Raw genomic sequence first — 15224 nt, 5'->3', positions numbered from 1 at the left:
ACATGACTCATGGAAAGGAAATTCTAAGACACCTCAAAACGACTTGTGGAAAGAAAAGCCCAAGACACCACAACATGACTTGTGTAAAGGAAAGTCCAAGTCACCACAACCCCGACATGTGCTAATTGTAAAGACAAGTGAAGCTGAGGTGTAGGTGTATTTATTAATAAATCTAAACGTTTCTTGACATACCCGTTTCTACATCAGTCATCAGTTTTAGGTTTGCTGTATTTGCCTTTTCTTGGAGGATTTGTAGTAGTTCCTCCTGGTAACCATTCCTCTTGGCTGTTCCTCTCGAAGCCTTCTCGCCCTAGGCAGAATTACTTGCAGAGACCATAGGCTGACCTTTATGTAAATGGTCAGCTATGTAAGGAAGAGTTACCTGGTAATTTCATGGTATCAAACATGCAACACTCTTGTCCTGTATTTTATTTAAATAACCTAATACATTCTGGGAATTGTAGTTCCGAGTCACTTCAATTGTAGTAAAACACCTGCGAACACTAGTGCTTTGTAAATGAAAAGTGTGGGACTTAAACATTGCATTCTTGGTGACCTGGATTACTCTGATAAAACTGTCAGTCATTTGGCAGTGGTGTGAACTCGGGGGTGCAGGTGCAACGGACTAGGAACAGGCCACGTGCTGATGTGGGAACAAGGTTGAGGATGCTGAGCAGAGCGCCTCTATGCAGTGACAGCCGGGCTCTGTGGCCTCTGATTGAACTCGGGGGGAAAGGGGAAAAGGGTGGCACCCCCGCAGTGGAGGAGGGCAGAGGCGGTCATACGATTTAAAACACTCTATTAATCAGGTTATGCTGCAACATATTTTTTGCTCTGCTGGATCACTCCAGATGAGAGGACGTGATAAGGATGTTAGATTTTTTGTTGTACAAAAGGACTTTTTAATCCTAGTTTCCAAATGTGATGGAATGGTATAACCCTGAGGATATCGCTTTATGTCGTTGTGCCTCAGGGTCCATTATCTGGCCCCAAAAATGGGATAGCCTAGAGGCAAACTCATTTTGCATGCTTCATTTTACATATGCATTCATGTATTTATTTATTCATTTGTTTATATTGGGTGCACAGAAAGACTGTGAGACTCCAAGATCTGTGAGCAAAGTCTGCAACAAAGAAGTAAAGTGCCCACAAAAAGCCTGCTCCGTGGACTGAGGATGGGGTTCAGTGGTCCTTCCTCAGTACCGGGGGCATCTACGGGAGCAGATAGATGACCATTTACTTTGATATTGTCTAATGTGATACCCTCATTCCATTCATGAAAATCAGTGCCTTCATTTCATTAGTATCGGACACTATCTCTTCCCAGTCTCTCAGATTATTAATGTCAGATTCTCCAATCTACACTGTGTTTAATGCATACCCTTCCTTTCATGACTTGCTGGGGTGCCCAGATGAATCGCCCCTCAGAGCGCTGGCTACTATTTAACAAGTAATTCTCTTGGTTACTCTTTGATCTTAAATGGTGCCGTGGCCTTGAAAACAAAGAAGAAAACACGGGTCGGCAGGGCTGCTTAAAATGTAGTTACCAAATATTGTCTGCTACAAGTTGTGACCATGAACAGAATTGACAAAAACACATGTATTAGTTACCCTGACAATGGGCAGCCCATCACAAAAGCTGCCTCGCCCAGAAGGTGGAATTGAACCACTCTGTCACTAGACAGTTACAGGTTTGAAGCCTGCACCCCAGACCACTGAGGTTCATCCGGGCAAAGAAACAGTGTAGCAAAACAGGTATATATATCACAAGAATACATACTCTTTTACAGGTAGGGTGTGAGCCAAAATGTGTAATCCGCCTAGCTATCAATGTCCACTATTTATTGAAGTTCTGGGCTCAGCTCTATTTTTGATTTGTCTTTATTTTCATGCACTGTTTCAGTCAAAAGTTCAGAATATGAACCTTTTGATTGTATGCAAAACAGACACAGGCTTTCTGGGTAAACAAGACTTTCTTATAATGTGGACAAAGTTCAGATAAATCATTGCTAATGTCAGCGTTAACAACAATAGAAGAGGAAAGGCCGTGCTCATTTGAGTTTACAGAACACAGAATAAACAGACATTCTTAAAGCCTTATTCTGTTCTCTCACTCTCTCTGACTCCTTGAACGGAAAGAGCAAGACACCACAAAAAGATTGTGTAAAGGAAAGCCAAAACACCACAATATGACTTGAGTAAAGGAAAGCCAAGACACCACAACATGACTTGTGTAAAGGAAAGCCAAAACACCACAACATGACTTGAGTAACGGAAAGCCAAGACATCGCAACATGACTTGTGTAAAGGAAAGCCATAACACCACAAGATGACTTGAGTAAAGGAAAGCCAAGACACCATAACATGACTTGTGTAAAGGAAAGCCAAAAGACTACAATATGACTTGAGTAAAGGAAAGCCAAGACACCACAACATGACTTGTGTAAAGGAAATCCAAAACACCACAACATGACTTGGGTAAAGGAAAGCCAAGACATCGCAACATGACTTGTGTAAAGGAAAGCCCAAGGCACCACAACATGAATTGTGTAAAAGAAAGCCAAGACACCACAACATGAATTTTGTAAACGAAAGCCAAGACACCACAACATGAATTGTGTAAAAGGAAGATCAAGAAAACACAACATGGCTCATGTAAAGGAAAGCCAAGACACCACAACATGAATTGTGTAAAGGAAAGTCCAAGATACCACAACATAACTCATGGAAAGCTGAAGACACCACAACATGGCTCGTGTAAATGAAAAGTCCCAGACAACAAAACATGACTCATGTAAAGGAAAGGCCAAGACACCACACCATGACTTGTGTTAAGGAAAGTCCAAGACAACACAACATGAATGCTGTAAAGGAAAGATCAAGACCCCATAACATGACTTGCGTAAAGGATAGTTCAAGACAAGACAACATAACTTGTGTAAAGGAAAGCCAAGACACCACAACATGACTTGTGTAAAGTAAAGTCAAGACACCACAACATGACTAGTGTAAAGGAAAGCCAAGACACCACAACGTGACTCATTAAAAGGCAAACCAAGGCACCACAACATGACTTGTGTAAAGGAAAGCCATGGCACCACAACATGACTCGTGTAAAGGAAAGCCAAGACACCAAAAAATGTCTTGTGTAAAGGAAAGTAGAAGACACCACAGCATGACTTGTGTAAAGGAAAGCCAAGACACCACAACATGACTCATGGAAAGGAAAGTCCAAGACACCACAACATGACTCATGGAAAGGAAATTCTAAGACACCTCAAAACGACTTGTGGAAAGAAAAGCCCAAGACACCACAACATGACTTGTGTAAAGGAAAGTCCAAGTCACCACAACCCCGACATGTGCTAATTGTAAAGACAAGTGAAGCTGAGGTGTAGGTGTATTTATTAATAAATCTAAACGTTTCTTGACATACCCGTTTCTACATCAGTCATCAGTTTTAGGTTTGCTGTATTTGCCTTTTCTTGGAGGATTTGTAGTAGTTCCTCCTGGTAACCATTCCTCTTGGCTGTTCCTCTCGAAGCCTTCTCGCCCTAGGCAGAATTACTTGCAGAGACCATAGGCTGACCTTTATGTAAATGGTCAGCTATGTAAGGAAGAGTTACCTGGTAATTTCATGGTATCAAACATGCAACACTCTTGTCCTGTATTTTATTTAAATAACCTAATACATTCTGGGAATTGTAGTTCCGAGTCACTTCAATTGTAGTAAAACACCTGCGAACACTAGTGCTTTGTAAATGAAAAGTGTGGGACTTAAACATTGCATTCTTGGTGACCTGGATTACTCTGATAAAACTGTCAGTCATTTGGCAGTGGTGTGAACTCGGGGGTGCAGGTGCAACGGACTAGGAACAGGCCACGTGCTGTTGTGGGAACAAGGTTGAGGATGCTGAGCAGAGCGCCTCTATGCAGTGACAGCCGGGCTCTGTGGCCTCTGATTGAACTCGGGGGGAAAGGGGAAAAGGGTGGCACCCCCGCAGTGGAGGAGGGCAGAGGCGGTCATACGATTTAAAACACTCTATTAATCAGGTTATGCTGCAACATATTTTTTGCTCTGCTGGATCACTCCAGATGAGAGGACGTGATAAGGATGTTAGATTTTTTGTTGTACAAAAGGACTTTTTAATCCTAGTTTCCAAATGTGATGGAATGGTATAACCCTGAGGATATCGCTTTATGTCGTTGTGCCTCAGGGTCCATTATCTGGCCCCAAAAATGGGATAGCCTAGAGGCAAACTCATTTTGCATGCTTCATTTTACATATGCATTCATGTATTTATTTATTCATTTGTTTATATTGGGTGCACAGAAAGACTGTGAGACTCCAAGATCTGTGAGCAAAGTCTGCAACAAAGAAGTAAAGTGCCCACAAAAAGCCTGCTCCGTGGACTGAGGATGGGGTTCAGTGGTCCTTCCTCAGTACCAGGGGCATCTACGGGAGCAGATAGATGACCATTTACTTTGATATTGTCTAATGTGATACCCTCATTCCATTCATGAAAATCAGTGCCTTCATTTCATTAGTATCGGACACTATCTCTTCCCAGTCTCTCAGATTATTAATGTCAGATTCTCCAATCTACACTGTGTTTAATGCATACCCTTCCTTTCATGACTTGCTGGGGTGCCCAGATGAATCGCCCCTCAGAGCGCTGGCTACTATTTAACAAGTAATTCTCTTGGTTACTCTTTGATCTTAAATGGTGCCGTGGCCTTGAAAACAAAGAAGAAAACACGGGTCGGCAGGGCTGCTTAAAATGTAGTTACCAAATATTGTCTGCTACAAGTTGTGACCATGAACAGAATTGACAAAAAAACATGTATTAGTTACCCTGACAATGGGCAGCCCATCACAAAAGCTGCCTCGCCCAGAAGGTGGAATTGAACCACTCTGTCACTAGACAGTTACAGGTTTGAAGCCTGCACCCCAGACCACTGAGGTTCATCCGGGCAAAGAAACAGTGTAGCAAAACAGGTATATATATCACAAGAATACATACTCTTTTACAGGTAGGGTGTGAGCCAAAATGTGTAATCCGCCTAGCTATCAATGTCCACTATTTATTGAAGTTCTGGGCTCAGCTCTATTTTTGATTTGTCTTTATTTTCATGCACTGTTTCAGTCAAAAGTTCAGAATATGAACCTTTTGATTGTATGCAAAACAGACACAGGCTTTCTGGGTAAACGAGACTTTCTTATAATGTGGACAAAGTTCAGATAAATCATTGCTAATGTCAGCGTTAACAACAATAGAAGAGGAAAGGCCGTGCTGATTTGAGTTTACAGAACACAGAATAAACAGACATTCTTAAAGCCTTATTCTGTTCTCTCACTCTCTCTGACTCCTTGAACGGAAAGAGCAAGACACCACAAAATGATTGTGTAAAGGAAAGCCAAAACACCACAATATGACTTGAGTAAAGGAAAGCCAAGACACCACACCATGACTTGTGTAAAGGAAAGCCAAAACACCACAACATGACTTGAGTAAAGGAAAGCCAAGACATCGCAACATGACTTGTGTAAAGGAAAGCCAAAACACCACAACATGACTTGAGTAAAGGAAAGCCAAGACACCATAACATGACTTGTGTAAAGGAAATCCAAAACACCACAACATGACTTGGGTAAAGGAAAGCCAAGACATCGCAACATGACTTGTGTAAAGGAAAGCCCAAGGCACCACAACATGAATTGTGTAAAAGAAAGCCAAGACACCACAACATGAATTTTGTAAACGAAAGCCAAGACACCACAACATGAATTGTGTAAAAGGAAGATCAAGAAAACACAACATGGCTCAAGTAAAGGAAAGCCAAGACACCACAACATGAATTGTGTAAAGGAAAGTCCAAGATACCACAACATAACTCATGGAAAGCTGAAGACACCACAACATGGCTCGTGTAAATGAAAAGTGCCAGACAACAAAACATGACTCATGTAAAGGAAAGGCCAAGACACCACACCATGACTTGTGTTAAGGAAAGTCCAAGACAACACAACATGAATGCTGTAAAGGAAAGATCAAGACCCCATAACATGACTTGTGTAAAGGATAGTTCAAGACAAGACAACATAACTTGTGTAAAGGAAAGCCAAGACACCACAACATGACTTGTGTAAAGTAAAGTCAAGACACCACAACATGACTAGTGTAAAGGAAAGCCAAGACACCACAACGTGACTCATGAAAAGGCAAGCCAAGGCACCACAACATGACTTGTGTAAAGGAAAGCCATGGCACCACAACATGACTCGTGTAAAGGAAAGCCAAGACACCAAAAAATGTCTTGTGTAAAGGAAAGTAGAAGACACCACAACATGACTTGTGTAAAGGAAAGCCAAGACACCACAACATGACTCATGGAAAGGAAAGTCCAAGACACCACAACATGACTCATGGAAAGGAAATTCTAAGACACCTCAAAACGACTTGTGGAAAGAAAAGCCCAAGACACCACAACATGACTTGTGTAAAGGAAAGTCCAAGACACCACAACCCCGACATGTGCTAATTGTAAAGACAAGTGAAGCTGAGGTGTAGGTGTATTTATTAATAAATCTAAACGTTTCTTGACATACCCGTTTCTACATCAGTCATCAGTTTTAGGTTTGCTGTATTTGCCTTTTCTTGGAGGATTTGTAGTAGTTCCTCCTGGTAACCGTTCCTCTTGGCTGTTCCTCTCGAAGCCTTCTCGCCCTTGGCAGAATTACTTGCAGAGACCATAGGCTGACCTTTATGTAAATGGTCAGCTATGTAAGGAAGAGTTACCTGGTGATTTCATGGTATCAAACATGCAACACTCTTGTCCTGTATTTTATTTAAATAACCTAATACATTCTGGGAATTGTAGTTCTGAGTCACTTCAATTGTAGTAAGACACCTGCGAACACTAGTGCTTTGTAAATGAAAAGTGTGGGACTTAAACATTGCATTCTTGGTGACTTGGATTACTCTGATAAAACTGTCAGTCACTCGGCAGTGGTGTGGACTCGGGGGTGCAGGTGCAACGGACTAGGAACAGGCCGCGTGCTGATGTGGGAACAAGGTTGAGGATGCTGAGCAGAGCGCCTCTATGCAGTGACAGCCGGGCTCTGTGACCTCTGATTGAACTCGGGGGGAAAGGGGAAAAGGGTGGCACCCCCGCAGTGGAGGAGGGCAGAGGCGGTCATAAGATTTAAAACACTCTATTAATCAGGTTATGCTGCAACATATTTTTTGCTCTGCTGGATCACTCCAGATGAGAGGACGTGATAAGGATGTTAGATTTTTTGTTGTACAAAAGGACTTTTTAATCCTAGTTTCCGAATGTGATGGAATGGTATAACCCTGAGGATATGGCTTTATGTCGTTGTGCCTCAGGGTCCATTATCTGGCCCCAAAAATGGGATAGCCTAGAGGCAAACTCATTTTGCATGCTTCATTTTACATATGCATTCATGTATTTATTTATTCATTTGTTTATATTGGGTGCACAGAAAGACTGTGAGACTAAAAGATCTGTGAGCAAAGTCTGTAACAAAGAAGTAAAGTGCCCACAAAAAGCCTACTCCGTGGACTGAGGATGGGGTTCAGTGGTCCTTCCTCAGTACCGGGGGCATCTACGGGAGCAGATAGATGACCATTTACTTTGATATTGTCAAATGTGATACCCTCATTCCATTGATAAACATCACTGCCTTCATTTCATTAGTATCGGACACTATCTTTTCCCAATCTCTCAGATTATTAATGTCAGATTCTCCAATCTACACTGTGTTTAATGCATACCCTTCCTTTCATGACTTGCTGGGGTGCCCAGATGAATCGCCCCTCAGAGCGCTGGCTACTATTTAACAAGTAATTCTCTTGGTTACTCTTTGATCTTAAATGGTGCTTCTTGGCCTTGAAAACAAAGAAGAAAACACGTGTCGGCAGGGCTGCTTAAAATGTAGTTACCAAATATTGTCTGCTACAAGTTGTGAACATGAACAGAATTGACAAACAAACATGTATCAGTTACCCTGACAATGGGCAGCCCATCACAAAAGCTGCCTTGCCCAGAAGGTGGAATTGAACCACTCTGTCACTAGACAGCTACAGGTTTGAAGCCTGCACCCCAGACCACTGAGGTTCATCCGGGCAAAGAAACAGTGTAGCAAAACAGGTATATATATCACAAGAATACATACCCTTTTACAGGTAGGGTGTGAGCCAAAATGTGTAATCCGCCTAGCTATCAATGTCCACTATTTATTGAAGTTCTGGGCTCAGCTCTTTTTTTGATTTGTCTTTATTTTCATGCACTGTTTCAGTCAAAAGTTCAGAATATGAACCTTTTGATTGTATGCAAAACAGACACAGGCTTTCTGGGTAAACGAGACTTTCTTATAATGTGGACAAAGTTCAGATAAATCATTGCTAATGTCAGCGTTAACAACAATAGAAGAGGAAAGGCCGTGCTGATTTGAGTTTACAGAACACAGAATAAACAGACATTCTTAAAGCCTTATTCTGTTCTCTCACTCTCTCTGACTCCATGAACGGAAAGAGCAAGACACCACAAAATGATTGTGTAAAAGAAAGCCAAAACACCACAATATGACTTGAGTAAAGGAAAGCCAAGACACCACAACATGACTTGTGTAAAGGAAAGCCAAAGCACCACAACATGACTTGAGTAAAGGAAAGCCAAGACATCGCAACATGACTTGTGTAAAGGAAAGCCAAAACACAACAACATGACTTGAGTAAAGGAAAGCCAAGACACCATAACATGACTTGTGTGAAGGAAAGCCAAAAGACTACAATATGACTTGAGTAAAGGAAAGCCAAGACACCACAACATGACTTGTGTAAAGGAAATCCAAAACACCACAACATGACATGGGTAAAGGAAAGCCAAGACATCGCAACATGACTTGTGTAAAGGAAAGCCCAAGGCACCACAACATGAATTGTGTAAAAGAAAGCCAAGACACCACAACATGAATTTTGTAAACGAAAGCCAAGACACCACAACATGAATTGTGTAAAAGGAAGATCAAGAAAACACAACATGGCTCATGTAAAGGAAAGCCAAGACACCACAACATGAATTGTGTAAAGGAAAGTCCAAGATACCACAACATAACTCATGGAAAGCTGAAGACATCACAACATGGCTCGTGTAAATGAAAAGTCCCAGACAACAAAACATGACTCATGTAAAGGAAAGGCCAAGACACCACACCATGACTTGTGTTAAGGAAAGTCCAAGACAACACAACATGAATGCTGTAAAGGAAAGATCAAGACCCCATAACATGACTTGTGTAAAGGATAGTTCAAGACAAGACAACATAACTTGTGTAAAGGAAAGCCAAGACACCACAACATGACTTGTGTAAAGTAAAGTCAAGACACCACAACATGACTAGTGTAAAGGAAAGCCAAGACACCACAACGTGACTCATGAAAAGGCAAGCCAAGGCACCACAACATGACTTGTGTAAAGGAAAGCCATGGCACCACAACATGACTCGTGTAAAGGAAAGCCAAGACACCAAAAAATGTGTTGTGTAAAGGAAAGTAGAAGACACCACAACATGACTTGTGTAAAGGAAAGCCAAGACACCACAACATGACTCATGGAAAGGAAAGTCCAAGACACCACAACATGACTCATGGAAAGGAAATTCTAATTTGCATATAGCCATGTCTGAACTGGGGTGGCTGAGTGAACTAAAGAATGGTGATGGATTAAACCCAGATCAGTTGACTGGGGGTGAGGGTTTGATTTGTTCAAACGCTCCGTCCATCATCCCCTTTTGTATCGCTTTGTTCGCCCTAAGTGTGGCAGGGTATGCTCAGACGTGAGTCCCTTGTTCACTTGGCCACTGGATTCAAGATAGCCTGGCTGATGAGGATTATGAATCCGAAACCGGTCCCAGGATGCTTGTTTCCGGTCCAGGGAAGACATGGCTTGGCAGTTCGGGCTGTACTGTTCCCATGAGGCACAGGGTCAGACTGGTTTGCATACAGCCGTGTCTGAACTGGGGTGGCTGAGTGAACTAAAGAATGGTGATGGATTAAACCCAGATCAGCTGACTGGGGGTGAGGGTTTGATTTGTTCAAACTCTCCGTCCATCATCCCCTTTTGTATCGCTTTGTTCGCCCTAAGTGTGGCAGGGTATGCTCAGACGTGAGTCCCTTGTTCATTTGGCCACTGGATTCAAGATAGCCTGGCTGATGAGGATTATGAATCCGAAACCGGTCCCAGGATGCTTGTTTCCGGTCCAGGGAAGACATGGCTTGGCAGTTCGGGCTGTACTGTTCCCATGAGGCACAGTGTCAGACTGATTTGCATATAGCCATGTCTGAACTGGGGTGGCTGAGTGAACTAAAGAATGGTGATGGATTAAACCCAGATCAGTTGACTGGGGGTGAGGGTTTGATTTGTTCAAACGCTCCGTCCATCATCCCCTTTTGTATCGCTTTGTTCGCCCTAAGTGTGGCAGGGCATGCTCAGACGTGAATCCCTTGTTCACTTGGCCACTGGATGCAAGATAGCCTGGCTGATGAGGATTATGAATCCGAAACCGGTCCCAGGATGCTTGTTTCCGGTCCAGGGAAGACATGGCTTGGCAGTTCGGGCTGTACTGTTCCCATGAGGCACAGGGTCAGACTGATTTGCATATAGCCATGTCTGAACTGGGGTGGCTGAGTGAACTAAAGAATGGTGATGGATTAAACCCAGATCAGTTGACTGGGGGTGAGGGTTTGATTTGTTCAAATGCTCCGTCCATCATCCCCTTTTGTATCGCTTTGTTCGCCCTTTGTGTGGCAGGGTATGCTCAGACGTGAGTCACTTGTTCACTTGGCCACTGGATTCAAGATAGCCTGGCTGATGAGGTCTATGAATCCGAAACCGGTCCCAGGATGCTTGTTTCCGGTCCAGGGAAGACATGGCTTGGCAGTTCGGGCTGTACTGTTCCCATGAGGCACAGGGTCAGACTGATTTGCATATAGCCATGTCTGAACTGGGGTGGCTGAGTGAACTAAAGAATGGTGATGGATTAAACCCAGATCAGTTGACTTGGGGTGAGGGTTTGATTTGTTCAAACGCTCCGTCCATCATCCCCTTTTGTATCGCTTTGTTCGCCCTAAGTGTGGCAGGGTATGCTCAGACGTGAGTCCCTTGTTCACTTGGCCACTGGATTCAAGATAGCCTGGCTGATGGGGATTATGAATCCGAAACCGGTCCCAGGATGCTTGTTTCCGGTCCAGGGAAGACATGGCTTGGCAGTTCGGGCTGTACTGTTCCCATGAGGCACAGGGTCAGACTGATTTGCATATAGCCATGTCTGAACTGGGGTGGCTGAGTGAACTAAATAATGGTGATGGATTAAACCCAGATCAGTTGACTGGGGGTGAGGGTTTGATTTGTTCACACGCTCCGTCCATCATCCCCTTTTGTATCGCTTTGTTCGCCCTAAGTGTGGCAGGGTATGCTCAGACGTGAGTCCCTTGTTCACTTGGCCACTGGATTCAAGATAGCCTGGCTGATGAGGATTATGAATCCGAAACCGGTCCCAGGATGCTTGTTTCCGGTCCAGGGAAGACATGGCTTGGCAGTTTGGGCTGTACTGTTGCCATGAGGCACAGGGTCAGACTGATTTGTATATAGCCATGTCTGAACTGGGGTGGCTGAGTGAACTAAAGAATGGTGATGGATTAAACCCAGATCAGTTGACTGGGGGTGAGTGTTTGATTTGTTCAAACGCTCCGTCCATCATCCCCTTTTGTATTGCTTTGTTCGCCCTAAGTGTGGCAGGGTATGCTCAGACGTGAGTCCCTTGTTCACTTGGCCACTGGATTCAAGATAGCCTGGCTGATGAGGATTATGAATCCGAAACCGGTCACAGGATGCTTGTTTCCGGTCCAGGGAAGACATGGCTTGGCAGTTCGGGCTGGACTGTTCCCAGGAGGCACAAGGTCAGACTGATTTGCATATAGCCATGTCTGAACTGGGGTGGCTGAGTGAACTAAAGAATGCTGATGGATTAAACCCAGAGCAGTTGACTGGGGGTGAGTGCTTGATTTGCTCAAACGCTCCATCCATCATCCCCTTTTGTATTGCTTTGTTTGCCCTAAGTGTGGCAGGGTATGCTCAGACGTGAGTCCCTTGTTTACTTGGCCACTGGATTCAAGATAACCTGGCTGATGAGGATTATGAATCCGAAACCGGTCCCAGGATGCTTGTTTCCGGTCCAGGGAAGACATGGCTTGGCAGTTCGGGCTGGACTGTACCCGGGAGGCACAGGGTCAGATTGATTTGCATATAGCCATGTCTGAACTGGGGTGGCTGAGTGAACTAAAGAATGGTGATGGATTAAACCCAGATCAATTGATTGGGGGTGAGTGTTTGATTTGTTCAAACTCTCCATCCATCATCCGCTTTTGTATTGCTTTGTTCGCCCTAAGTGTGGCAGGGTATGCTCAGACGTGAGTCCCTTGTTCACTTGGCCACTGGATTCAAGATAGCCTGGCTGATGAGGATTATGAATCCGAAACCGGTCCCAGTATGCTTGTTTCCGGTCCAGGGAAGACATGGCTTGGCAGTTCGGGCTGGACTGTTCCCAGGAGGCACAGGGTCAGACTGATTTGCATATAGCCATGTCTGAACTGGGGTGGCTGAGTGAACTAAAGAATGGTGATGGATTAAACCCAGATCAGTTGACTGGGGGTGAGTGTTTGATTTGTTCAAACACTCCGTCCATCATCCCCTTTTGTATTGCTTTGTTCGCCCTAAGTGTGGCAGGGCATGTTCAGACGTGAGTCCCTTGTTCACTTGGCCACTGGATTCAAGATAGCCTGGCTGATGAGGATTATGAATCCGAAACCGGTCCCAGGATGCTTGTTTCCGGTCCAGGGAAGACATGGCTTGGCAGTTCGGGCTGGACTGTTCCCAGGAGGCAAAGGGTCAGACTGATTTGCATATAGCCATGTCTGAACTAGGGTGGCTGAGTGAACTAAAGAATGGTGATGGATTAAACCCAGATCAGTTGACTGGGGGTGAGTGTTTGATTTGTTCAATCGCTCCGTCCATCATCCCCTTTTGTATTGCTTTGTTCGCCCTAAGTGTGGCAGGGTGTGCTCAGACGTGAGTCCCTTGTTCACTTGGCCACTGGATTCAAGATAACCTGGCTGATGAGGATTATGAATCCGAAACCTTTCCCAGAATGCTTGTTTCCGGTCCAGGGAAGACATGGCTTGTCAGTTCGGGCTGGACTATTCTCAGGAGGCACAGAGTCAGACTGATTTGCATATAGCCATGTCTGAACTGGGGTGGCTGAGTGAACTAAAGAATGGTGATGGATTAAACCAAGATCAGTTGACTGGGGGTGAGTGTTTGATTTGTTCAAACGCTCCGTCCATCATCCCCCTTTGTATTGCTTTGTTCGCCCTACGTGTGGCAGGGTATGCTCAGACGTGAGTCCCTTGTTCACTTGTCCACTGGATTCAAGATAGCCTGGCTGATGAGGATTATGAATCCGAAACCGGTCCCAGGATGCTTGTTTCCGGTCCAGGGAAGACATGGCTTGGCAGTTCGGTCTGGACTGTTCCCACGAGGCACAGGGTCAGACTGATTTGCATATAGCCACGTCTGAACTGGGGTGGCTGAGTGAACTAAAGAATGGTGATGGATTAAACCCAGATCAGTTGACTGGGGGTGAGTGTTTGATTTGTTCAAATGCTCCATCCATCATCCCCTTTTGTATTGCTTTGAGTAAAGGAAAGCCAAGACACCACAACATGACTTGTGTAAAGGAAAGCCAGAACACCACAACATGACTTGTGTAAAGGAAAGCCAAAACACCACACCATTACTTGTGTAAAGGAAAGCCAAGACACCACAACATTACTTGTGTAAAGGAAAGCCAAGACACCACAACATTACTTGTGTAAAGGAAAGCCAAAACACTACAAAATGAGTTGAGTAAAGGAAAGCCAAGACACCACAACATGACTTGTGTAAAGGAAAGCCAAAACACCACAACATGACTTGAGTAAAGGAAAGCCCAAGGCACCACAACATGAATTGTGTAAAAGAAAGCCAAGACACCACAACATGAATTGTGTAAACGAAAGCCGAGACACCACAACATGACTTGTGTAAAGGAAAGCCAAAACACTACAACATGACTTGAGTAAAGGAAAGCCAAGACACCACAACATGACTTGTGTAAAGGAAAGCCAAAACACCACAACATGACTCATGTAAAGGAAAGCCAAGACACCACAACATGAATTGTGTAAAGGAAAGTCCAAGATACCACAACATAACTCATGGAAAGCTGAAGACACCACAACATGGCTCCTGTAAATGAAAAGTCCAAGACAACAAAACATGACTCGTGTAAAGGAAAGGCCAAGACACCACACCATGACTTGTGGTAAGGAAAGTCCAAGACAACACAACATGAATGCTGTAAAGGAAAGACCAAGACCCCATAACATGACTTGTGTAAAGGATAGTTCAAGACAACACAACATGACTTGTGTAAAGGAAAGCCAAGACACCACAACATGACTTGTGTAAAGGAAAGTCAAGACACCACAACATGACTAGTGTAAAAGAAAGCCAAGACACCACAACGTGACTCATGAAAAGGCAAGCCAAGGCACCACAACATGACTTGTGTAAAGGAAAGCCATTGCACCACAACATGACTCGTGTAAAGGAAAGCCAAGACACCACAAAAATGTCTTGTGTAAAGGAAAGTAGAAGACACCACAACATGACTTGTGTAAAGAAAAGCCCAAGACACCACAACATGACCTCTGTAAAGGAAAGTCCAAGACACCACATCCCCGACATGTGCTAATTGTAAAGACAAGTGAAGCTGAGGTGTAGGTGTATTTATTAATAAATCTAAACGTTTCTTGACATACCCGTTTCTACATCAGTCATCAGTTTTAGGTTTGCTGTATTTGCCTTTTCTTGGAGGATTTGTAGTAGTTCCTCCTGGTAACCGTTCCTCTTGGCTGTGCCTCTCGAAGCCTTCTCGCCCTAGGCAGAATTACTTGCAGAGACCATAGGCTGACCTTTATGTAAGTGGTCAGCTATGTAAGGAAGAGTTACCTGGTGATTTCATGGTATCAAACATGCAACACTCTTGTCCTGTATTTTATTTGAATAACCTAATACATTCTGGGAATTGTAGTTCAGAG

At 43.9% G+C, this 15224-nt stretch overlaps 3 non-coding genes across 3 annotated transcripts; all 3 read right to left on the bottom strand.

Moving 5' to 3' along the window:
* Positions 1-1645: 1645 nt before the first annotated feature.
* Positions 1646-1732, bottom strand: TRNASTOP-UCA (transfer RNA opal suppressor (anticodon UCA)). Its single transcript has one exon. It is a non-coding gene; the product is annotated as a tRNA-Sec (tRNA).
* A 3157-nt stretch (positions 1733-4889) lies between these two features.
* TRNASTOP-UCA (transfer RNA opal suppressor (anticodon UCA)) lies at positions 4890-4976 on the bottom strand. Its single transcript has one exon. It is a non-coding gene; the product is annotated as a tRNA-Sec (tRNA).
* A 3089-nt stretch (positions 4977-8065) lies between these two features.
* TRNASTOP-UCA (transfer RNA opal suppressor (anticodon UCA)) lies at positions 8066-8152 on the bottom strand. Its single transcript has one exon. It is a non-coding gene; the product is annotated as a tRNA-Sec (tRNA).
* Between the last annotated feature and the right edge of the window lie 7072 nt (positions 8153-15224).

Source organism: Lissotriton helveticus, chromosome 5_1 (assembly GCF_964261635.1).
Source record: "Lissotriton helveticus chromosome 5_1, aLisHel1.1, whole genome shotgun sequence".
Classification (NCBI taxonomy): Eukaryota; Metazoa; Chordata; class Amphibia; order Caudata; family Salamandridae; genus Lissotriton; species Lissotriton helveticus.
The sequence above is the reverse complement of the archived record's forward strand: the minus strand, read 5'-3'. Positions and strand labels throughout refer to the sequence as shown.